The following is a 26,188-nucleotide window of genomic DNA, read 5'->3' on the forward strand; positions in this document are numbered from 1 at the left end:
AGTCACTCACCCTGTCCTGGGCTCACAAGATGAACTCCTGATGGAGTGATCAATCAAAGGTTCAGGCTGTGATTCAGCAGCCCCATACACAATTCCTTTTAATTCTGATAAGTCTTTGGACACATTTAGATGGAGTTTTTGATAGGGGTGCTTCATATACCAGCTATGTGTCACCTCATTTTATTTAAAGGAGCAGTTTTCTGCTTCAAAATGGCAAAAAGATCTGAGCTTGTAGAAACATTGTATCACAGAATCATGGAGTGGCTTAGTTTGGATGGGACCTTAAAGCCCATCCTTTTCCAAATACCTGCTGTGGAGTGGTTGCCACTCACCAGATTGGACTGTCCAGGGCCCATTTTAGCCTGGCCTTGAATATTCAGCTAGTTTGGGCAGTCTGTGCATGTGCCTCACTGTCCTCTGAGTAAGAAGTTCTAACATATAACCTAAATCTCCACTCTCTGGTTTAAAGCTCCTTGACCTGTCACTATCAGACTGTGTAAAAGGTTGATACCTCTCCTGTTTGTAAGCTCCCTTCACGTACTGGAAGGATGGAATGAGGTCTCCTCAGGACCTTCTCTTATCCTGACTAATGGTCCACTGAAAGTGAGGATGGAATCTGACAAAATATGGTTGCATTAATGTAAATGGTGAAGTTTCTACCCATCAAATTAGTTGCAGTAGTTTGTTGAATATCACAATCATAAGTCTAAAAGGATGCTTGGAAGTCCTTTACTCAAACTCCCTGATAGAAGTTGAGCTAATCTTAATTCATGGCTTTGTCAGATTAAGCTCTGAAAGTCAGTTCCCAAGAATGCAGAATTCACAACCTTTCTGTTTGCACCAGTGTTTGATTACTCTCACTGTGAAAGACACTTTCCTTCTGCTACTTGTCTGTTGCTACTCATCCTTTTACATTGGGATCCCCAAGAATAATCTGCTATCATCTTCTTGATGAGTTGAAATGAAAACATTAGTAAAATCCTCATTTAGTGGGGATTTTGGTTTAATTATATGAAGTTTCTGGCTTACTGCATTGCACAATCAAAACAGTGTGAATAGACCTCATTGACACTGCTAACTTTCTTTTAAATAGAGAAGAAAAGTAGTTGCAGCAGGTTTTCTGAATCCACTTTAAGTAGACATTAGGATCTTAAATTTCTCTTATAGATGTATTTTGTGCACTCAGAGCTGGCTATCATAAAGTTAATGTCCTTACTTTCTTGCTGTTGTTCACAGCAATTATTCATGTTTCTTTCTCTTCCTATGTCTTGTAGAGAAGCATCGGTATAGATATGGAGAATTCTTATGGATTTCTGCTGTGTCGTGTATTGCTGTGCTGTGAGTCTACATCAAGGGACCTTTTCACATTACCTCAATTTTGTCAGATGGCTGCACACACTTCAGCTGTGATGCTTGCTACCTTGGTAAGGGTCCTGTAAAATATATTTGTACCTTATCTTGTGTTACAGAGAACTTAATGACTGTAAAAAAAAAAAAATAGTCAATTCCTTCATAAAATCTCTCAACTGTAGATTTTATGGCTTCTCTGAAGGAGAATACTCTAGGATGGAGACAACCTAGGTGGTCAGCATTATGAAAGCATGTTGCAGGCTAATGACTGCTCTAAATAAACAGTCTGATCTTTCTGACTTGCAGATCAACAGCTTCGCTGGTGACCCTTATATTTTTATGCAGTGAGCAACTTGAACTTGTTTTGAAACTGATCGTATTGTTTGTCTGCTGATAAATTTCTGTGGTATTTAAGAAAGATGCTATTAGAAGTTCAGGATTTGGGTGTTACAGCAAGGAATATGATTCAGAGGTGAATATATTGCAGATTTGGATGACTTTTGCAGCCAAGATGTTGTGAGCTGAGAATACTAGTAGCATGATATGAAATCCAGTATAAAATCTCATGTGGCTAGGCTAATTCTTAGCATGGTAATTATTAGATCATAACATTTTGTTTCCTACACTCCAGGAATAAGGAATTTATACAAGGTCACTAACTTAAACAAACAAACAAAGCCCAAAACACAGAACAGTTTTAGCATCTGTGTTTGATATTCATGTACCTAATTTGTAAAGCATTTTTATTTCAGAAAGTTTCTCCACTTAACATTTCATTGGTCACAGTGGTTGTTTCATAAAACTAGTTTCTGTAAGTGGCTGCAGAACTTCAGCTGAATGTTTCTCTTTGACCTGCAAAATCACTAAGCTTGAAAAATGCTTTGCAATTTGGTTAGTAGAATCTAGAACACCTTGAATCTCTTGCAGAGCTAGTACGTGCTATGCCTGATTTTAAAGCTTCCTTGTGGCTCAGCCCATATTGTGTTGCATAATATACGTTTTTTATAATTTCACATAGAAGTTTGAAGTCTGTCTTTAGATGATACACTGAATTCTGTCATGGTTTGTGCTTACAATAGTATCTCTGTATGAAATAAAATCAAGTCTCCAGGCTACCTCAAGCTTTGTCACAGAGATGCAGGCGGTGAGTTTAGACTTTCTGTGGAGGCAAATTCTTCAGGAACACAACAGATGAAAGTTTATAAATACAAAGAGAGACAACAGATGAAAGTTTATAAATACAAAGAGAAGAAAGTCCTTTTGGGGAACTCTGTGCAAGTGGGAGAGTATGGTTCTTTCAAAACAGCTTAATCTGCTGAAAAGCTTCTTTGCAGTCTTAAAACTATTGTATACTAAAAGTATTTTTATTGCTTGCATTTTTTTTGAATGATTCCTTCATTTAAAGAATCATGAATGCTTTTTGAAACAGATTTATACAGCTCAGTGGAGTGACTGACTGTATGGTATGATGACATCTTCCATTACAGACCTGAAATCAAGTCTGTATGTATGGAAACTCAGAAAAGCAAATAAAGAGGAAGCTATTCTACTTTCTAAGTAGAGGAACTAAGAGGAACTTCTACTTACTAAGAACTACTCTGGTTGTTTGGAAAAGTTTAGAAGCTCTCTTGAGTAGAAGTTGTGAAACATATTTAGTAAAATATTTAGAACACACACATTTCAAGGTTATGAAGATTGTTACTACTGAGAAGATAAATTCTGGGCAGGTATTCGAGAATTCTGTCACAAGAACTGTTAGTGACAAGTTTGATAATTAACAAGGTGAATGTCTACCATATAAATTCGAAATACTACTATACAGGTGAAAGAAATAGATGGAGAACTTTGCCTCTGAGAAGACCATGTGATGCAGCTGAGAGAGCAAGTGATCCAAATACCTTACCTCAGAATAACACTTAGAGCTACATCTACTAATTTTGTATCTTTTTATTCTCTTGGAACTCTGATGATTCTATCACAAGTACATTTAAAAAGTAGATTTTATTTTGAGTAAAAAGAAATGATTTTTCCATTTTCTGAGGGGGGTGGGGAGAAAAGAGTCATGAAAATGCTTATGCACATTTTTTTCTGTTTCAAATGAACAGTAATAAAAATAAGTTAATTATTTTCCCTTAACTTTTTTTTTGTTTTTCCTTTTCCTAAAATAGTTTAGATTGTTAGCATTCCAAATGTCAGTATTACCTGTATAGGAATTTCAATCTGTTATCCAGTTTAGTTTTTCTTACCATTCACCTACACTTTTGGTATTATATGGAAACTGTGACCTGCAGTAATATAGAGACAGTAGTTCCATTACATGGTTTTCATATTCAAGGAAACAGTTTCTTAATGTCTAGAAATGACTTCTGACATAATATTCAGACTCCCCTCATTCATAAGCTGTGATGCCTCTGAACATATCTGATACTTTCGACTAGAAGAGAGGTATAATACAGTATTATTTTAGTGTCTAGATTCACCAAGACGTGGGTTTTGGAAATGGCAATGATAGTGGTTTGAGACTGAATGCTTTGGTCTGCTTTAAATGTGTGTGATTTCCATTTAGAAGTACAGCTAAAACAAAAGAGCACTGAAATCTTAATCAGTGACTTTTCCCCTGTGACAACAGCTGTATTTCTTCAACTCCTCTCCTTCTGTAGGAATCTCCCTAGGATGCCAGGATGCCCTGCCGGTTGTACAAAAACCACAGACACATTGTCTGTTGCATTAAGAAACAAATAATATGTCATTGACTGCAGTTTTAGTCTTTTGACTGGCATTTGAAACTGCAGTTATTGTCAAACAAGTAAGTAACTGAACCCAGTAGCAATTTATTCTCCAAGTGCATGAGAGAGAGCGTATGAGTCTACTACTGTGTTTATAAAGAAAGGCTTATTTGTCTAAATATAAATATAAATGGATTCTTTGTCTGTGTGTATTTACAAATCTTACTGTGACAGCTACCTTATTTTCATGCATGTGGGAATGAAGTGATATTTAATTACTTTCTCTTTAAGTGATCAAGGCATAGTAGAGCCCTGAGATAAGGATCTTTCTTTTCCCTTTTTTTTTTTCCTCTGAACTGTATTTTCCTCACCAAATAGAAATGTAAACCTGGGCTCAGCCATATTATTCTAGCCTGAGTGCAACTTTGTGCTTATGGCTCTATATCATACTGGATTTGGCAAAACAGCTTCTCAGAATTTCTTCTCTTCAGAATTGTTCAACAGTAAGCATAGTTTAATGTTCTACTTGAGACACTGAAACCTGGATAGACTTTTGAGTCCCTCTTACACATACAAAACCAAGTATGTATGAGAGGAAAGAGCTAGTAGATGAGGGGAGAAATGTGTGACTAGCAGTAACAGATAATAAACATTATATTACACAGTCTATTGAAAATATGCCGAGTTTGTATTGAGAGTGTAAATTAGCTAGCTACAGTCTTCATGATGAGGGTGGCTTATGGAGCATGAAAGCATAGGAGAACAGGTCCAGGTATTGCCTCATGGATTCATTAAGTCCTCTAGTAAATCTCTTTTCTGCAGGATGTAATTAAGGTGCTTTTGGTATGATGTTGGGGTGATTTTCCTGCAGAAACTTGGCTGAATCTGAAGGGCATTCCTATGTTGGGCTTAGGATTTTCAGTTTCTGGCAACTTTGAAACTTCCTTTCAAAGAGAAGATGTGGTCAGCTCTGTAAGCCAGCCAATTGGCGAATGCAGTAGTTGCTTCCCACAGTGACCTGGGCTTCATGATGCTTCCTATTGAATTGGATGTGAGGATCCCTTAGGGAAAATACTTAGAGCCTAGACTGCTACTCAAATACTTGGCCAGTATTTCTGTTGCTATTTATTATGATGCACAGGTGGCATCTTTCTCAGGTTTCCAATCCAGCATGAGATGAAGATGTGTAAATCATTGTTCTGAAGATTAGGTGATGCTAGATCTGTACAGTTACGCCTTGATCACACGAGTACAGGATATTAAAATGAACTGGCACGTCACTAACGGTATAATCTCCCAAGAGATGTCTATTAATTGTAATCTGTAAGTAATATTCACTTATGCTTAGTAAGTTAGAGGCATGTTGTAAACCGGATTTATGAAATCAATTTTTGTTGATTGTGATGAGGGGAAGAAACATGGCTGTCACATGGAGTCTGGTGCTGTATTTCTAAGCAGTTTTCTTTCTTTAAGCTTCTTTGTGAAACAAGATGAAGCAAAATTAAAAAAATAAAAAAAAATAAAAAAATCCCACTTTAGATCTCAGAGTACTCTTTGACTCTTTTCTCTATCTGTGGGGATAGTCTTCATACTACTTGTGTAAATCAGAAGTTCTTTAGCTGAAAGTGACACATCACTGGTAAAAACTATTAATACTCTCTGCTTTCTTGTCTTCAGTGATTTTCTATATTCAGTGACTAAGCCTAGTCGTACTTGAATGTATGGTAATCACACTCTTTGAATCTTGGTAATGTTTCCTGTTATCATAAAGGATGCATTTTTGTGTTCTTTTTGTTTACACTTTTATTTAAAGAGCCCTAACATTCATAGAACTCCTATTCATGTCATCTTGTTGGAATCAAACCCTTCATGCACTAGCATTACAGTGTTGTTGAGAAATGGTTTCCCTTCTGATGGCAGAGTGTGAGGGAGAGTCAGAAATGCATGTGAAAGAAGGAAAAAAATGTATGTGGAGACAAATGTAGGATGAAACTAAAAACATATGGTGTTAGAGAGTGAGAAGTACAACAGTGGATTGCTAACAAGAAAGGACTGATCTAGACATGCAGGTAATTGAAGACAGACAAAAGGATGGTTTTAAACACAGTTTTATTAGGTTAATAGACCAGGCAAATTTCCGATAGGTCCAACATAGTGTTACAGGATTCTTACCACATAACTCATAAATCAGGATAGGCCTTCTTTAGCTTACCCACAGGATTTAGCCTGTAACTTGAGCCAAAAACCGGAACATAAAGATTATGGCCTAAAATAGCACAAAACCTAATTTTGTTGCTTGACTGAAGTTGTACTCAAGTTGTACTTCAAACTGCAGCCACAGTGGAAAGTACAGGTAGTGGAAAAACATAGTAACAAATGAGAAAATTTCAGGTAATGGTATTTTTATTTCACCTCTACACATATGTTGTTGGAACAGAGTCTGGTAGCAGGTTAAAAAAAAAAAAGGAAGTGAAAAATAAACTCAGCTATGCTTAAGTGGTGTTAGGCTGATGATTTTCAGTAAAAAAAGGCAATGATTGATTAAATATATAACTCATGGATTTCAGAAATATAAGAATTAAAAGATAAACCAGACTTTCTGCTCCTTTCTGCTATGCTGACACTAAAAGGGATGTGCATCAGAAACCAACAATTGAGTAGGTGGAAGGTTAAAGCAACTTGAAGATATTATTGGAGATGTCGCAGGTTGGGGTGTTCTGAATCTGAATGTCTTGCTAGGAAAGAAGTGTGTTTGCTTACAGTTCCTATAGATTTATGTGGAGTCTTAAAAATATTGTATGCTGACTCTTCAGAACCCCAACTTTTGAAGATGGACTTTATTAAAACGTCAATGATAGATCAGCAAGTTGGATCACTGGAGGTCCTTCCACTTTGATAAAGGTTAGGAAAGACTGAAACCAAGGCTTTCTAAACACTTAAATCTCATTACTTCTGTAGTCTCAAAACCCAATGAGGAAAATACTCCTATCTCCTTTACTTCTGATAAGGTGTGTGTGTGTGTGTGTATACATATATAAATTATCCTGGATGCCCTTTAAGTTGAAATTAAAATAGTTAAATTCAGGTTAGTGAAATAAGCATCATTATCTGCACAGTTCATAGAATATCTGTAGAATGGCTTCGTTGGAAGGGACCTCAAAGATCAAGTTCCAATCCCACTGCCCTGAGCAGAGTTGATGACTGCTAGATCAAGCACTAGATTAAATTGCCCATGGCCCTATCTATCCTGGCCTTGAATACGTTCAGGGATGGGGCATCCACAACCCGTCTGGGCAACCTTTTCCAGCACCTCACTATCCTCTCAGTGGAATACTTTCCCCTGCCATGCGATCTAAATATTCCCTCCTTTAGTTTAAAACCATTCTCTCTTATCCTTTAACTATCTACCAGTGTAAAAAGTTCTTTTCCCTCCTGTTTATTATCTCCCTTTAAATATTGGAAGGTCACAATGAGGTCTCCCCACAGCCTTCTCAATCTGAACACACCCAGCTCCTTCAACCTGTCTTCAAAGGAGAAGGGCTCCAGCTCTCTGATCATCTTCATGGCTCTCCTTTAGCCCCTCTCCAAAAGCTCCACACTTTCACTGTGTTGTGGGCTGTAGGGGAACTGTTAGGTCACCACTTGAACTGGTGATTGAGCACCTGGTGAAGAGGTGTGGCTGCTCTCGAGAGCAGAGGCAAATAGTTTGCACCTGTGCTCCATATGGACCCAAGCTGGAGCCACCCTTGGCTTATATGGGTGCCAGCCACTGAAGGGAGCACATTTCTTGAACCTAGGCTATTCCCTGGGAAGGAGTGCTGCATAACCAGAGAGCCTCTTCACCAGTTGGGTGAGTTCCATTCTTTTTTCTGTATATGACTATTGGCCTACCTGCAAGTAATTTATTTGGTATCCCCAAGAACCTGTTAGAAGCAAGCATTTACATTGTTGTTACGTTAAATGTTATTTGTCATACTTAAGATCATACTTAAGATGCAATTCCTAGTGAGGTTACTGTTCAAGAAAATGTGAGGAACTTGAACATGCGTGACTGGGAAGTGGTTTGGTCTTCCCAAACAACTATAACAGTCATTTTCTGTTTTCTTGGGGCAAATGGAACTGGACAGGAGCAGAACTGAAAGAAGAGTGCATCAGAGGAAATAAATGCAGAGCTCAAAGTCTAGGTAATGCCTACTATTTCTGAGGTAATCACTAGCATAAAAACTGTTTTACAGGAAAATTAAGTGTTATCAAGATTATTTTCTCTTTTTCTTCAAAAGGTATTTCTGAATTCCTCTTTGAGTGTGTGTGTGTATATATGTATGTATGTATGATTTCCATTTTTCTGGGGTGAAAAAGTAATGTTTAGCAAATAAGGGTTTCTTTCCAGTTTTCTTCCAAAACAGAAAGGAACTGCTGCAGGTGAGGTATTGGGTTCATTTTCAGTGATCTACTGTGTTAATGGCAAGAGGGTTTATATGTTCAGTTTTCTGCAGGCTGTAAAATCCTAATTCATTGCTCATAATCTCAAAATAGTAAAGTAGTTGGGATCCTGAGAAGTCAGAAAATTGTTTCTGGTATGAATGGCAGAAAGAATATTGATTGGGGGTTGGAAGATGAGAAGTAAGTTACTCCGTGTGACTTCAAGTTAAGCTTTAGTTGTTGGAAATTCCTCTTTCACTTATAAACATATGAAAGATTAATTTTTACAGAGAGCTTCAGAGTTAATTTTGTTTGTATGCAGCAAGAAACTTTCCCAGAAACTTTGAAGCTAATGTTACATGTGGTAGTTCTATGAAAGACTGTTGCTACTCAGTTCAATTGTTTGCAGTATTGCTTTGAAGCGATTGATTGGTCCATGTTCATTCTGACTAAAAAACTGATGAAGGCTATTAAGTGATGAATATGGCAGTTAGTTATTCTATAAGTCTTCTAAGGAATTGTGACAGATGGAAAAGTATGCTACTAACATGATTTAACAAGCATCTGAATCAGAGTATGGAAAATAAGACTTTACAGTTGTGAATTGTGAATGTGAAAGGTATTGATGTGTACAGGTCTGCTGGATGTAGATTTGAGAAGACTTCACTTAATTTTCAGTTCCTTACTTATTCTATTAAGTTTTCTAAATATTCTCAAAACCATTGTCTAATATTTAATCTCTTTCACACAGGTTGGAATTTACTTGAAGCAACGAACATGCTCTCATTTGAGTTACAACTCCCTTATACGTGTTGCTTTGTCTTTTCTTTTCCCTTTGATCTGAAATTAGGTAAATCTGATAAAAGCAGAGTAAATCTGTTGTTTTTGAAGTAATGTAAAAGCTGTTTGTTTCTGGAATAGTAATAATTAGAAAAGATTCTTTTGGTAGAGAGGGCTGAGGATACAGGTATGAAACTTTTTTTTTTTAAAGTAAGGTCCAGAATTTGTGGGTTTTAATTTGCAATAACTTGCATTACTTTCTAATTCCCTTCCCTTTTCCCCTCTCCCTCCTCCCCCACCGTTTTTTTTCTTGCAGAACCTTTTGGATTATTTGATTTTTATTCCAATGTACTTTTGCTACTTACAAACAAATGTACTGTTAAGAAGCTAAAGCAGAAGGAGAAAAAAGATGGGTATACATCAGTTGTAGTAAATCAATGGTCTAGGGTGCCCACTGATTTAAAAAGTATTCAAATTTGTGAAAGGATCTGAATTTGCTGTCATCCATAGCTGATTCTAGGTATGAGAAAGCAGAGCAGCCATTAAGTAGATTGTACTGCTGCACTGAATACAGTTAAAGTACTTGTCAATTAGTCTTTGACTGTTTGGCTGTATTCCATCCCAATATGCTATTCAATTGTTTGTGAATAGACCCAGTGTTTTTACCTGCAGAGTTTTCTTTCCTTGGCTCTTGCAAGTATTCATTGATTTTTTTTTTCTTATGAAATGTAGCTTCCTGCCATCTGCTTCAAATCAGATTTTTTCTTAACATTTTCATCTATGCCCTCCTGTCCTGTTGCGCGTATTAAACTGGAAATAATTCTTCAATAGTCATCCATATCGTGTAGGATTTTGTGTACTTTTTATAAACCCCATCTGGATTTGATACTGCTTTAGAGAGGCAGGATGCTTTGTTTCTTGACAAAATTGACCAAAAACACTGTCAGGAAGGCGTCTGTAGGCCCTTCTTCCTTTCAAACCTGGTGTCGTACTATGCCTGTGTCTACAATTTTTGCTTTGTAGGCTTTTTAAAAGTCAAAAATCCACAACCACAAAAGGCTTGAATAGCCTAGCTAGCTCAGGAAGAGATTTCAATAACGTTGATGCAGATTCTCATTTATATATTCTGCAGAGCTGTAGCAGGCAGTTTGCCAGAGAAACAAATTAACATTATTTAACATTTCTGAAACTTTTAATTAATCTTATTTTAGGCCTTCAGGCAAACTGGAGCATATATTCCCACCTCCTTTTTAAGAATGTTCTTGGCTTCTAGATGAGTTTTCCTAAATGTTCCCAGCTCTAATAATGTCATCCAAACGAGCTGTGCAAAACATGGTATGTTTTGTTCTCAAGGCTTCATGTACAACAATTTTCCCTTCAGACCAAATGAGTCTACACCCCATGATTTTTATTTTGAGTTTTAAGTTCAGTTTAAAGAAAAAAGAAAGTTGCTGTTTCACAGGGTTTTACGTCAGTTCCATAAACTGGCCCACATTCTCTCTAAAGATGTGTGAATCTTAGCTCACCTTTTTTGAAAGGTTTTGTATTCCTAAAGAAATTCAAAAGAGGCACATTGTATAGTTTATGACTTCATTGTGGGCATTTTTTACAACTGTAATCCTTCCTTCTGAATGTTACATTATAGCTGTTGCTCCCGCTATATAGTTAAGGTAACAAAATGGTTCCTCTTGTAAAGCCCTATTTGCAGATGGCTTGTGAAATGTTCAGCTTAGCAAATGGTTTGTTCTGTATTATGGATTGTGGCCAAATATACTTTTTTTTTTTTTTTTGGAAGGCTTGAGGAAAATCAGTTCAATCACTTGTATGAGAATGAGGAAAAAGCAAGTCCAACATCTAGAGCAACTAATCTAGCTTTACAGGGAAATATTTCACACTCTAAGAAGTATGTTGGTATGTTTCTGATTCAGTTATAAGCCAAATGCAGGCAAACATGGAAATGCACCTTTGGAGAGAGTGAACCAAGTGGCTCCAACTTTTTCTGGGATTTTTTTAATCTTCAATCAATGTGTAACGCTGAAGGAGGTGCTCCTCATCTTACACGCTTTGGCAAAGTCATGCACTGCTTAAGGAAGGTGCAGATAACAATTTATATACGATTGTTTTGTTAAGAATATGAAAGACAGGGGAAGCCAAATCTTTTCAAATAAATGGTTTTGATTTTAAGTATAGTCCAATTGGATGTTTCACCCATAGGAAGAAAACAGATGAGGCCCTTCACTGTCTTGCCCCATTCTAAGCATGGATTTGTGGGGTGTAGCAGAACCAGTTCATAATTTTTTTTTTTTTTTTCCTACAGAATACATCATTGTTTTTATAATGGATAGCTGAAATTTGGTTTCAACATAGTGAATTGCTTGTTAGGAGCCTGCTTGTGGGAGAGTACAGGCAGCTTTTGAGTGTGTGTTGGACACTGAAAGGGTTTGATTTCACCAGTTTCATTGCACTTCTGTGAAATCTGTTTTCCTGCATCTATTTTCGTGTGGCCACACTTCTGCTCTTGCTCCTTTCATTGTTTAGTCTTTTATAATTCTCTGCAACTGACTGTAGATAATTATGGATTCAATGTTATCTATGAAGAGTATACACATTCTGTGGGAACTCTATGTGAGGGAAAACTTCATATACCTGGAGTTTGATGTGCCTTGTTGAGCATCTAAATTTGGGAAGTTTTTTTTCTTTTATATGTGCTTATGACATGATGCACCCATATCTGCATCACGTTGAGATGATGCATTCCTCAATGTTGATATGCACCTAAAGGGAGGCTATGCATAAAGATGACTTTATGCAATTGTGGCAGAAACAGTGAGTTGCTTTCTCTGGGAAGTGTTCTTACTGTTACAGTTTTTTCCACTTTGTATCTAGAAACAGCATTGTTGAAGGAGCTTCTTCAGTGTGTTCCATTTGTGTTTTTGTGGTTCTTCAGATGATATGTTTTGAGAACTAGGAATACATAAATTAATTTGCTGAAAAGACATTGTTAAAAACAAAACCAACAACAACCAACAAACAAACAAACATGGGAAATATTCTAGTACTTTTCTGCCAAGAAATATCCAGTGAGATGTCATACTGAAACTCTTGATTGTGATTTGGCTCAAAAATAGGACTGTAATATCTTATAGTAAAGTATAGTGTTGGGAAATAAACTATTTCCAGAAGAAGGATTGCGTTTTTTATTTTTTTAATATGTGTGTTTTAGAAGTGGCTATTTATTGTTTAAAAAATAGGAAGGCCATTAAGGTTTTCTTGGCTGATTCGTGTGAAAATTTACCTATTAAGGAGCTAGTGATGAAACATGTAGGACTTTTTACTGGCTGAGCTGATGCCAGTATGATCAGTGTTCTAGAGATTAGGCATGTTTGAAATGAAGCTTTGGGTTGGCCAGCTTGCGTGCAAACACTGACTTTCAGTAAACAATAATAAATTTATGCTATTTGTTCAAATGGACTTTTCAGTCCATTTATAAATGAAATGTCTGTGAGCATGTAGATTTTTTTCATTAAACTTTCAAATTATTTGTGATGAGCTGAAACTTCTTCCAGAAATTTTGTGAGTACTCCTTGTATTAAGAGATCTCAAGACAGCAACCTCCTGTTCTTTTGCTTTAAAATCCCAAACCAAGAATGTTTACAGCATTCAAGTGGCTAACACAGAGGGCTTGTGGTACTAATTCAGTTTCACTGGAGCAGTTATTGTTTATGCTGTGGTGATGGTAGAATATATTATATGTGTCTCCATTTAATGGATGAGATAAATGGCTCCAGCTTGGCCCTCAAATATAAACCATCCTTATTTTAGAGGAGCCCTGTAGAACAGGAATGCACACCTCATTTTAGATCAAAGAATTTCTAAGGAATGTGTCCAAGACACCTGCAGAAAACTAAAGCCGTTACACCCCTTGTACACAACATTTTCAAGAAGTAATTACAATCAGTGCAAGACATAATACAGCTCCCATTAGGTGGAACACGTGGAGTGAAAATTGAATAGGCATCTTGTCAGGAATGCCTTGCAGAATTAATAGGGCTGTCAAAAGCTGTAATAGGGGTGCTTTCTACCATTTTGTGTGCTACTATTCTCTCCATACCTTTTCCAGTTCATGATTTGAACAGCATTTGCTGTTCAATCCAGCAGACAGACATGGGCTTCTTCCCTGTCACCGTGTCCCGCCAGCTGCTTTGTTTCTGCAGAGCTGGCTGCTCCCTTGAAAGGCTTCCACTTTTGTCCTTGGCCTGCCTGACTTCTTTTCCTCAGATTCCTGGTTGCTGTGCCAAGGGCTGGCGCGGAAGTCCCTTCCTTTTCTCTGTGCTGCAAAGATGAAAGTGACAAAGTGAGTCTGATCAGTTCAGCATTGCACTTTATTCAGCTGCTCTTTTATCCTTCAGGGAACTTCCTCTGTGGAGATGGAGCTGCAAGTTAATCTTTCTGACTTTGTTCTGGCGTTTGAGCCACAAATATCCAGTTTCCTCTCTTATTGTCTGATGCTTTGTTTATGTCTCCCTGCTACAGAAATAGAGCAAACTGTCTTTGTGTTAACATTGTCTGCTTGCTCTAACCACTGAATGATGATGAGGTTCCGGTCCAGGGTTGTGCCGGTATTTCCTTTTTCCACCTAGTTCTGAAGAGCAGTGCCAAGTGGCTGAGTTATGTTCCTGCACATCTGTAGCACCTGTGTACTAGTGGTTTGTAGCTATCTAGTTCTGATGTTTGTCAGGTAAGCAAAATGTGGGATGTGCTGGCAGTCAGTGGAGCTGCTGGAGCCTCGGATTATGCTCAGAGAGGCAGATGGTGCCTCAGCCAGTGTTACAGTGCTGTGGCGATGTCTTGCGTGAGGCCTATCTGTGCTGCATTGGCTGCACTCCAGAGCAGTTCATTCTAATTGCTTACACTTCCGTTTGTTTGAGCATTAAAGCCTATTTAAGCGCAAACTGAAATCTCTAGCTAGCAGCAGCAGTTGTAAGTTTGACTGAAACACTTCAAGATGCAGCAATCTTGTAGAAAGGCTTATCCATTAATTCATGCATGTTTTCAGGAGCTCTGTTGCAGAGCTAATTGTCAGCTGGCAGTCTTGCCAAGCAAGTATAGTTCAAATTGTCCCCAAGCTTCCCAAGAGGGAAACTGCAATTTCAAATGCCACAAAAATACCTCAGGTTTTGTCCCTCTTGCTGTGAGTAATACTATGTATAATATGTAGAGGCATACGTTGTTTGCATTTGGGGGGTAGGTGAAATTAAGGATCCGTGACTACCAAAGTAAAAGTGTAGCAGCCCCATGATTACTGCTTCCCTTTTGGCTTTTTCCCTTCTCTTTTCTCTCCTTCTCTGCAAATACATAATTAATTCATCTTAAGAGGTGAGGAGAGGGAGTCCTTGTGCACACAGTGCTTTTTGCGCTATTGGACCAGTATTACGGCAAGTTATGATCTTCCTTTAGGCAGCATTGAATGTTGGAATGGTCTAAATGTCTGCTGTTGCTGGTTGAGAAAGAAGTCAAGTCAGTAAAATATAATTGCAGTGCTTCGAACTGTCTCAAAATGCAGTTTGTTCAACTGATAGTAGTGACTTTGGATAACTGGCATTGTTGAGTTTTGTTCAATAATGACTACATAAAATCTCTTTTACTGGTGAACAAAAAATTTGGTTTTGCCAAACCAGCCTGGAATTACAATGGAATTAGAAACAATGGAATTAGAAAGCCAGATGCTGCATTTTTCTGCATGTTGTTCTTGCTAGTAACCACCATTTTACACCTACTGTAAAGGTATATGGAGTGCATTTTAGTACGTATGACAGCCCAAAATAAATAAGATACAGCTAGAATAAATAGGTTTTTAACATAGAAATTGAATAAATGATAACACTGCACAGTTATATTCTGCTGTGTAATTCTTCTCACAAAAATTCTGAGCCGCTTTGATCCAAGTCTTGATTCTTCCTATGAACTGCTTCCATGGGAAATTAGAGATGCAGACATTTAATACGCTTGTAATTCAGCATTTCCTTTTAAATAGTGCTTTAAAGATCAAAAGAGCTGTGATCCTGTGTCATCTATATTTTATGGAATGAGAAACTTACTGTCCTTACACTGCTCTAATTGTCTGCTTTTCCTGTCCTCTTCCTGCCCTTGCTTTATTTCAATGTAACTGTGCTCATATTTAATTTAGGTGGTAAAGTAGCTTGTATGACTTTCTTTGGCCAAGTACTCTGGGTACAAGTAAACGTGATACGTATCAGTCAAAGCCTGCAAGCTGGGTTGGCAATTTTAGCACACATCTGAATGTTCCTCAGACTCAAAGAAGGCTTGGGAAGTCATGCAGTTTAGGAATTTTATCTGCTGTTCTATGTGATGTTTTTGTTCTTTGTTAGTCACTTTCTTTCTCAAAGTGGCCAAACTGCATTTCAGCAGTCCTTCTGTACTGCCTACAGTAGATTAGTAGCATTTTTTTTTTAATTCTGTATGCTTTATTTATGCTTTGCTATATAGACTCAAGAAGATATACTTAAAGTTTTGACATCTCAGTTACTTACAATTGTGAGGATACCATTGAAGTTTTTCAGTCCACTAAGCTGACAATTGCTGAAAAATAAGTTATTCAGGGTCTATTGCATGTTTCCGCCGTGATAATTGCTTATGAATATTTTCTTGTAACTGAAAGGCTATCATTCAATAACATTCAGAGTTCCTGGCCTATGTGCAGGCTTAAAATTAACTTGAAATAAAGACCCAAGTCCACAGAAATTTTTGAATGGTTGTATTTTTTTTTTTTTTTTCCCCCTGTGTGTTGAGCACAGCTATTTTGTATACTTAACAAGTTATAACTGTGTTTTTTCCTCTCGTTGGTCCTACAGTAGCAAGACAGAAGGAAAACTGCCTGGGACTGGCTCCTGTGGCTTCCTTGGTCTTCAGCATCTTGTGACAACTTGTTTTCTTGACAGCGGTGACATCAGAGGTTTCTCACTGCTCATCTTATCATTTATATGACTGCTGAAGGTGAGGGTGGCTGTCCCACAGCAATACTTCCAGAATCTTTGCTCTATCTTTAGTTATTTCTGCTTCATCTTTTTTTTTTTTAAAAGATAGAGGTATAGTCTTCAGCAGAATGAGACACGTGTTTTTGAAGGACTGTCATACAAATCATAATGAATCATAAAATATAACAACCTTGACAAGAAATCACTGCTGGCTATGACAGCTTTCCTCCTTGGATCATGGACAGGTGCTATCTTAATGGAAACTCCAAAAGTAAGGGGAGACTGAAGAGTCATTTCAGCATCTAATGTAAGAACCAAATGACTGCAGCTCAGTGCAGCTTCAGGAGTTGGAAAAATGAAAGCAATCCCAGTAGCAGAATTAGTGGGCAAACAAAATGCTGGTCAAAGATGCATAATAAAATAAATGCTATAACATAGTTCTGCAATTTTCCATGTGTACTCAGAATTTTGTGGACCTTATTTGTTGTTCTTTGTACAGACCTTGAGCTTTTACAGTGCAGGAGCAAAGCAGGTTTTGATAAACAGAAATATCAGGAATACAGTATGTAAACCATTTGAGTTAAGGATGTCTTAATTACTTCTACAGGATATGTGAAAACTGAAGTATTTTAACGAAGGTCTGATTTGCATTTCACAATTGAGCACTTAATGACTCTGTTCTGGTCATTTATCTTAGCACTGAGAAAATGTAATTCCAGGTAACATGGAAGGTTCAAAATGAATTCTAGAAAATAAGGGAAGCACTGAAGATGGTGATTATTAGTTGTGTTTCATTTGCGGTTTGCTGGCCTTGATACTTGCCATGTTGCTTCTCTTTTCTGGTTCTGAGCAGCTTTCAGAATAATATACAAGCTTCTTTTTATATGCATATTTGTGTGTGTGTGTCTATATATATGTGTGTCCTTAGTTAGAAAACAGAAATGTCTCCTGGCAAAACACATTAACTTTTCTCTTGTTATTGTTTGTTTTAAAGGCTGTTTTACCTGAGTGGTGTGCTGGCTGTTCATGATGCATTTTTTCATTGTTGTTTTTAAAATAAGGGGGTATGAAGAGAGCTTCCAGACATCTGTTATAACTCATAGTTGCTATAACTTCCACATTTGCCATCATCTGTTCTAATTCTCAAATAGTCAACATATACAGGATTTCATATGCTCTCCCATAGACACATCTTTAGTTTGTGTTTTCAAATGATGCATAAACATATTTGCTTTAGCATATTCTTTGCTTGTTCTTGGATTTTAAATCCAGAATCAAGAGCACATTGTCCTTCAAATGTCATTTCAATATGTTTAGCATCTCCTGATAAAAGTACAAGTTAAATGAGCTCAGCTGGCAGTTTGCAGGATATGTTTGGACTTTCTTTCTGCTTAGATTAACAGGACTAAATCTCAGATGCATTTATATTTATGTCAATTCAGATGGAGTCAAAACTGTCATTCAAATATCTTTAGGCTTTACATAGAAAAAAGTGATTGTATCATTAAAAATGCCAAGTGTCATTGTCTGATCTTGATGCTGCATAAAATCTTCACCACTTGCATTCACAATACATACGTAATAGTACTTTGGAAGTTAAAAATTTAGATGGTATTCCTCATGAAGTCATGCATTGTCCTTCTAAGGTCTGCTTTGAACTGATGAGTTGGCAGTTTAGTCACCTACTCTGTTTTCAGCTGCTGCCACCAAAGGACTTATAAGAGTGCTGGAGTTGCATCTTGTTATGTTACATTTTTGTTATTCCATCCTAGTGAAGGTATATACAGCTACTTATAAAAAGTGTTTTTGGCCATTTTAGCTTAATTCATTCTGTTTGCTTTACAAATTTATGACCTCGTGAAGAAATTCCATTTAATTCTGATAATTCTTTGGACACATTTGGATGGTATCTTTGATAGGAGTACTTCATATACCAGCTATGTGTCACCTCATCCTATTTAAAGGGGAAGTTTTCTACTTTGTAATAGCAAAAAGATCTGAGCTTATAGAAACAGAGAATCACAGAATCGTGGAATGGTTTATGTTTGATGGGACTGATAGAAGTTGTAACAATATTATTAAGTTTGCTAGTGTTCACTGATGGATGCCCCTGCTCTGCAATTTGTTTAGATAATAGGAGGAGCTATGTCTCTGAACCAAGGAGATAAGGAAGTTCTGCTGAGCCTTTGTACCAAGGAAATAGGAGGTCCTGCTTGGAATTGGTCACTAAATATGTAATATGTACTCTGAGAAGCTTCTGCATATTTAACATACCTCTTGGAAAACTTTGGCATATGTAGCACAAGTAATGCACATAAACTGAGGATCTTTTGTGTAAGCAATGCATCAGTGCAGCTTTTTCCTGCTATAATGAAGGTGTGAGAGACACAGGATAGTGTTGAGGCATTAAAAAAGGCAAAGCTGGAGCACAATATTGTCTTTAGCTTGAAGAGAACAAAACTGGGCAAATGAAGTTGTGAAGGTGTGTATGTGATGGCATTAGGTTAGTTACAAAACATTGGCGTTTGTTTGCTGTGAGGGAAAATGCAATATCTCTTGCTTTGGCTTGCCCATTGGTACTAGAGTATGCTGATGTCCAGGGGAAGGCTGCATATGTCATATATGGCACCTGTCACGTGCAGAAAACCTGATGTGGAACAAAAACTGTAACCAGCTGTGCTTTTGTTAACCCAGAGAAAATCTCTTCAACAGCTTCTGGAGTATTACAAGTAACATAAAATAAATTCCCTGTGTGATGATAGAGTCTGTTACTGCTGTATAATTCATAAAATCCACTCCTGTGAGGCTCATTAGGGGTGAATCAAGAGAAAGCTCTCCAGGAATTTGGAATGAAGGTCTCTGGTCAATGAACATTGTATTTTCCCTATGGACTCCAAAACAGGTCTTGAAATGCTGATTTCTTAACTAATAATATAAAAAATAAACTTTATTGCCTGCATGCCTTCTCCTAAATGTGAATAACTTAAATGCTTAGAGTATCTAATCTGGAAGGTGACTGTGTGAGCAGTCCCTAGCCTGGTAGGCTCAGCTCCTAAAGGTTTATAGAAATGCAAATTACATGCCAAATAACAAAATGAAAACAAAAAGAAGTGCTAAACTACTGAAGTGGCTCAGCATGCTAATGACAGGCTTCATTAGTGTATCCTATTATGGACAATTGCTGCAACTCTGAGCAGAATAGATATGAAGACTCTTACAACAGAGTAAGTGCTGAGTGCTAGGGAATTATTTAATGTTGTTTCCTTCAGAGTCTATGTTGGACAGATTCGATGGGATGAAACCTTATATATATATACTTTGAGTGATATGGGCATATGAATGTGTAGTCTTACAGTTAATTTTTTTGAACTTTTATTGTGCTTTTTAATTTAATTTTCTTTTTTGAAAGAGATCAACTTCGGAAAGTGAGAAACGATGAAGATGCAAGGCCAACCAACAGCAGCTTTGAAACTGAGTTCATCATACATAAAATAATATTTAAATCCTTCAAAGTGCTAAATTCAGTGATGTTTAATAATACCAAAATAAAATTCCAGTAGCAATAAACCCTTCTTCTAGCCCTCAAATGTGATTCTGTGGTATTATAGGTTTTACACAGATGTTTAATAACTTGATAAAATATTTCACTATTAAAATTGTATCTCATGCTTTGTATAGGTCACATATGTGGATATGTGCATATGTATATAATCATCTAATAATTTTGAAATTTTTTCTGGTAATGATCACCGTTGTATTCGAAGCCCAGAAGGTCATCAAACATATCCCATATGCTGCCTTGTCTAATAGAAAAGTATCAGCACAAATGCGTTTATGCCTCTGAAACGAGACTGATTTGTTTCAGATGTGAAAGATAAAATGAAGTGTTAAACTGCTTGCAAGTAAGAGTAATTTTTTTCTCTTCTGGAAAATGCAGGTGTTTGGGCTTCATACAACAAGATAGAGGCACACAGATGTATTCTGCAGAAATCTGGAGTTCAAAGATCCATAACCCCTAACAGCAAGATAACAAACAGTAGGAGGAATGCAGTATTCAGAAGCTAACTGGAAAATTGTTCAAATGGAAAGACTGTGTGCGCAGGGTATAAATAGTCACTCTGCATCGTTGTTTCTCTACCCTCAAGAACAGTTTTAAGGTACTTTAAAACATTTATCTCTCAGAGCTCTGAAGTAGTACTCTGTTGCAGTGCCATGTAAATTTTGGGTTTTTTTTCTATTGGTCTAATATCAACATTTTTCACTCTCAGAAGCAAGATACAGCTCTTAAAGCAGAAACATTTAAACTGTGCAGCAAATTGTACTAGTGCTCTGTACTTAGAAGACTTAAATGGTGCTGACTTTTAGCTAGCTTTTCTGAACAGACAGATATAGCATTTACAACACCATAAAATGAGTCCCTGGAAATCAGGGACAAAACCAGCAGCTCTGATTTAACATCTGGCACATCTTACTGGGAAAGAATCTACACTACTCCAAACATTAGCTTCTTAAAAATATTAGTATCTGCAAATCACCAGGTGTTTGTACAACAGTGTTATATTGGGCCAGAAGAAAGATTAAGTGAAAATATTACTCCTTGAATCTAAGTTTGAGTTCTCTTGCTCTTATGTGCTTGGTTAGTTATCAGGTCACATATGCAGCACACTTCTTGCACTAGAGGGAAAGTAACTTTTTGAATCTCAGCTAAAACTTATTTTTCATATTTATAGTTTACTTTCTCATCAAATATTGAGGTCAGTGGTGAAAATGGTATATGAGTAATGTGATTATTGGTAAATAGTAGACACAGAAGCTAGGGAACTGATCTTGGATGTGTTTGGAAGAATTGTTCTGTTACCACAAAATATGTTGTGTAACTTAAATTTACTTCTAAAATTAATTTTTTTCTTACTTGAGCCATTTGACTTTGCTATGACTGATAGATACTCTTTCAAAGAGTTGACTGACATATGGAGAAAGTTCTGCAAATGATGAGTACTGTAATTAAATAAACTGAGAAAAGAAGGAGCCTAGCTGTTTTAATTTTAATTATTCAATACAAGAGGATCACAAAGAGCTAAATATCTTGCATTGTCTGCATGATCAATTTGTAAAAATTCATATATTCGCAGTTAGGAAAATAATATATCTTTTCCAGTCACCAAACCCTTATGGTTATCTTTTTATTGCTCTCTGTGCAGAGTTTATCTTTGTGGAGGTGTTTTGATATGATAAAGACATCGGGAATAGTTGGTTTGAGTGGCTGATTTCTCAGTTTTGTCCTTGTGTGTAGTGGGTTGAGCTGAAGCTGAAGATGACAAGGGACTTTATAGCTAGAATCTTTGCGTGTTTGACTGCAATTCATTCCTTTTTATGGCTTCTGCTTTGACAAGTAAAATGTTGCTGCCTTTGCTTTCCAGAATGAATCTCAAGTGCTCCAGATGAGATGAAGCCAATTTGTGAAAAATCATGTAGGCAGAGGCAGTCAGGTTTTTATGGTCATCCCCACCCTACACAATCCCTCATGGATGATAGCCCAGTAAAAGGTGCAGTAAAAATCAGCTTTGATTTTTGGACAACAGTTTTCTCTTACACATCCGTTTTCTGTCAGCAAGTTTAGGTAATCCAATGTAAGAAACTATAGTGGCAGCTGTATTCTGTATTTTGTATTACTTCTGATTTTTCCAACTCTGCATTTTAAACTTCTTTATGTAGACTACTGTCTACAGCTTTCTCAATGAGAATTTGTTCTAGAGAAGCTTCCAGTACTTGAGTCTCTGAACCATATGTACTATATGGCTATTGAAGGACTATTGAAGTAGCTTCTGTGCTTGCCAAAGAAAGCAGAGAAAACTGCCTTGGTATCACTGCAGGGCTTAAGTCTTCTCAGTAGCTTGTAAGTCTCCTGGGACAGTTCCTGGCTGTCCTCAGTGAGGTGATGCCTTACTGCCTAAAGCAATTTTAATAGGGAAATTTTGTTGGTATTCACAGTGGACTTTCCAAGTCATTCTAATTTTAATTTTGTTTTTCTCAGATTTCCCAGTTTAAGCAAAGAAAACATGCTTCATTTAAGATTCACTTTATATTAAATATTTCAGTTATTTCCCCGTGTTATAGCTATGTGTAAATTGCTGGGATTACACTATTCTATGTTAAAGACTATATATTAATGAAGAGAGTAAGTACTTTCATGTAGTATTTGAGAGCTCAGTAGTAGTTGAATTTGTTCACATAATGATTTGCATGCAGAGCTTGCTAGAGGAACCTCTCAGTGTGGAGTTGAAAACTACTAGAAAATGCTAGTGAATATAAAAATGAGGTAGTGATGTATACAGTGTACATGCATGTATACATGTTCACCATCAAGTATTCCAAGATGATTCCTTCAGAATTGATTTCCAAGTGATGTACAACAATCTGATTCCCAGTTACCTGTGCTAATTCTATCAGTTACCTTTGAAATTCATGTTAGCCTGTTTGAAGGCAACTTGCTCCTTTACTTCTAATCGTATCTTGGCTGTGTGTTCCAGAATTTTAGCTCTTGCCTGGATGCTCTTTTCTAAAAAACTTTGTGAGGAAAAACATCACAGTTTTGTTACTGCCTTGTTGATGTAAATAACAAATGCATTAAGATAGATAATAACTAGCAAATAGTGGATACATAATACCTGTATAGACACTGTCATTCTGAAGTTTAATCTTTTCACTGCTGGAATTCAACAAAGACCTCAAGTGCTAGAGAGTATTAAAAATTGTGCTGTTTATTGAGGTTGAAAAAGGTTTGGAAATTTTGAGTCACTGTTTCTAAGTAGTATTGGGTGCAAAATAGCTTGATGCTAAGCAAAAGGAAAGTTCTCACAAAAAATGGGACATTTTGGAATGATCAGAAGGTATTAATTAAACTATTTGATAAAGTGATTTGAAATGTAAAATACTTCGTGTTATTATAAAATCAAAACGGGAGAATGAAAGAGATGTTCATCAGAGGCTGGTCATGGTAGTAATTTGAATTATTGAACCATACAAACCGTATCTGTGTGTTTATGGTGTAGATTTCTTCCTCCTCTGTATGCTCAGTGAGTGCATGTATGTAGATGTGAGGGAAAACCGAGCAAAGGGTCTAGAGGGATACAGTGAGGGATGGGAATACAGCAGCGCGTGGGCCAGGTCGTCAGCTGCTGTGCACTGACAAAATCAGGTGAGAGCTTGCAAAGCCTTGTAGAACCCTCTCAGACTCCAGCACAGAAACCTGCAAATCTGATGTTGGGTTGGACTCTGAATTCTAGAAACACAAGGAATGAAAGCTTTGAAGATGATGCATGTGCATGCGTGCGTGTTTGTGTGTTGGGGAGAGAAATAGAAAAGAAGAGAGCTTTCTGGCTATTCATTTACTTTTATCGTTGTTATTTTTATGCACCTACAACTAGTATGTATTCTCTAAAAATATCTTTACATTACCATTGATGTATTCTCATGAAAATGCAGCTCTTCCAAAAACAGTCTGCATTTCTGAAGCATTTTATGGTCGATGGCTGTATCATAACTGGTGTTTTCCTAGCCCTGTGATGTGTGAGCCCATGCATGATGCTATGTTCTCCCCTTTCCATTCTTGTTTATTTTCTCTCCATCTTTCCTCAGCTGGGGAAAGAGGGCCATGCTGCCTGTACCTTGGATTCTAGTACCTCTGGTACCTAGCATGGGAGTGAAAGATTCATTTTCTATCTCTATATAAGACGAGATTAGAGTGTAACCTGAAAGACTGTTTCTACTTATTTAGGAAAAAAAGCAATATAACAGGAAAAATAGCAGAACTCTTCTCAAATGCTAAGACGACCCCATAATTTTTCCCTCTTGGAAACTTTCAACTTCTCCTTAGCCATCCTCAATTGAACCATTTGGAGCTTGGCTTGTAAATCCCTGAGTCAGATTCTGAAATGATTTTTCCTATCCAGTTGCACTAGAATTGCAGTTTAGTTTAACACAGATTTGTGATGTGACTGATGTGCTGGTAAGAATGAGTGAAGGTGCATCAGAAATGCAAATTTTTCTATGCTATACAAATGACCCGTTGCTTTTGTTTTACAGAACAGTTAAGTGGTGTGTTGCTGTGTTTTTGTTGGTTGCGGTGAGAAAATGAAGAGAATTCTAATCTTCTCATCTTTTTGCAGCTATATGCATAAAATTCCCTGGAACATGAGTCATTAGTGCAGGTGAGAATCTTTCTCAAAAGAAATATAGCTGGATGATTTCTTTTCACACATTCAGTCCTCAAAAAGCTTTCTGTTGAGACCAGACTTGTTTTTTTTTCTTTTTTTTTTCCAGAATAGTAGTTGCAACACCTACTGTTTAGAAGTTGGCAAACACCTGTTGTTAGATGAGTTTATTAGTGTTCAACAATGGATGGAAAATGGAATGCTTTAAGTGATGTATTGTAATCTACAGTAATATTTACCTCCATTTCCACATCTTCAACACAGAAATAATACGTACCAACACAGAATCAGTAAGTGCCAAAGCTGCAGAGGAATATCTGGAAAAGGAAAATGGAGGTACAGAGGGACATATAACTCAGAAACCTGGCAATATTACACACTAGTCCCACAGCATATGTAAGTGTTAGCCTTGATATGTAGTTGTTTATGCCATGTAATGCTCCTTTAAGCCATGCCCACCAGGTCAGGCGAATTCCTCTCTTGCAGACAGCTGTCAAGAGAGGTTGCTATCTTGATGGACTGAATACTTGCCACAGTAAATCATAGTATGTTAATTTAAAGATTACTGGTAGGCAAAACACTTCTGTCTAGTGCCATCCATCTTATGATGGATGCTCTTAAAAAATAAACATTTGTGATTGAGAGTAGGTGGCTTGTAGCCTGAAATTCTGCAGCCTTGACTGGGTTCTTCTGTTGCTAAATGCAGAGGGCAGTGGGGGAGAAGTAGGGGTTAAAAGCATTTTGCATAGCTCTCTTGTTTGAGCTGAATCAAGTGTGAAGTGGTGCTTTGATTTGGATTTCCACACAATGAGTAAAGAATAATAAAATTTCCTTTTTTTTTTTTCCAAAGAAGAAACGAGGTAATAAAAATGTTTTTGAGATATATTTTTTTTGTTAGATATGTTTGTTGTACATTTGTTAGCTTTTTTCCCTTGATTGCATTATTGTTAAAGCTCCTATTATGACAGCATTATGTGCAGCTGACAGGCAGGATATGCAGATTGTTGAAAGGAAAGCGCAAAAGTTTAGCAATGTTCCCATTCTTCTTTATTCTCTAGTTATATTAAAACTGAAAGAATTCATTAAGAACCCAAGTATATGACAGCCTTTAGATGTGCAGGCATGGTCAGCACTTCTAACTCTTCCTACCTGTGGATGCTTTGCCATTAGGAAATCCCAGGCCTGCAATGTGAGCTGCTTTGGGGGCTGGCACAGAACTCTGGGGAGGTGCTGCAACATCTTCACTACAAATCCTGAATGGTAGAGTTGGATTAGGCATCTTTGTCAGTGATTTGTGATATGCTACCTTTATTAAAGGGTTGAGTAGTAATTAGTGGTGTTTAACCTGTGTAAAACTGGAGGAGGAGCCCTGGAACAGAGAATGTGCTGAAATGCCTATATAAAATTTAAAACTTTTGAACTCTTGGGTTTTTTTTTTTTTGATACCTATCTTCTGTCACTCCTTTGAGGGTTCTACACAAATGAGAGAGATTGGAAAGTGTGAACATGCTGGAAAGGAAGAGATGCAGAATATTTATAAGATACTTAAAAGTAGGATAAAATATTGTTTAATGTTTATAGTAAATGTGTGGGAAGCTGAATATTTTTTGTATATAGTATGTTGATGTATTTTACAACATTGTATATATGCTATGGGAATGTCATTGAAACTATGCTGACATAGGCCAGCTGAGTAGCTTTC

The 26,188-nt window shown here is 37.0% G+C and overlaps 1 pseudogene; it reads right to left on the minus strand.

Moving 5' to 3' along the window:
* The window catches only part of LOC100549616, a 31,209-nt pseudogene extending 5,444 nt beyond the window's left edge, over positions 1-25,765 (minus strand).
* Between the last annotated feature and the right edge of the window lie 423 nt (positions 25,766-26,188).

Source organism: Meleagris gallopavo, chromosome 4, assembly GCF_000146605.3.
Source record: "Meleagris gallopavo isolate NT-WF06-2002-E0010 breed Aviagen turkey brand Nicholas breeding stock chromosome 4, Turkey_5.1, whole genome shotgun sequence".
Lineage (NCBI taxonomy): Eukaryota > Metazoa > Chordata > Aves > Galliformes > Phasianidae > Meleagris > Meleagris gallopavo.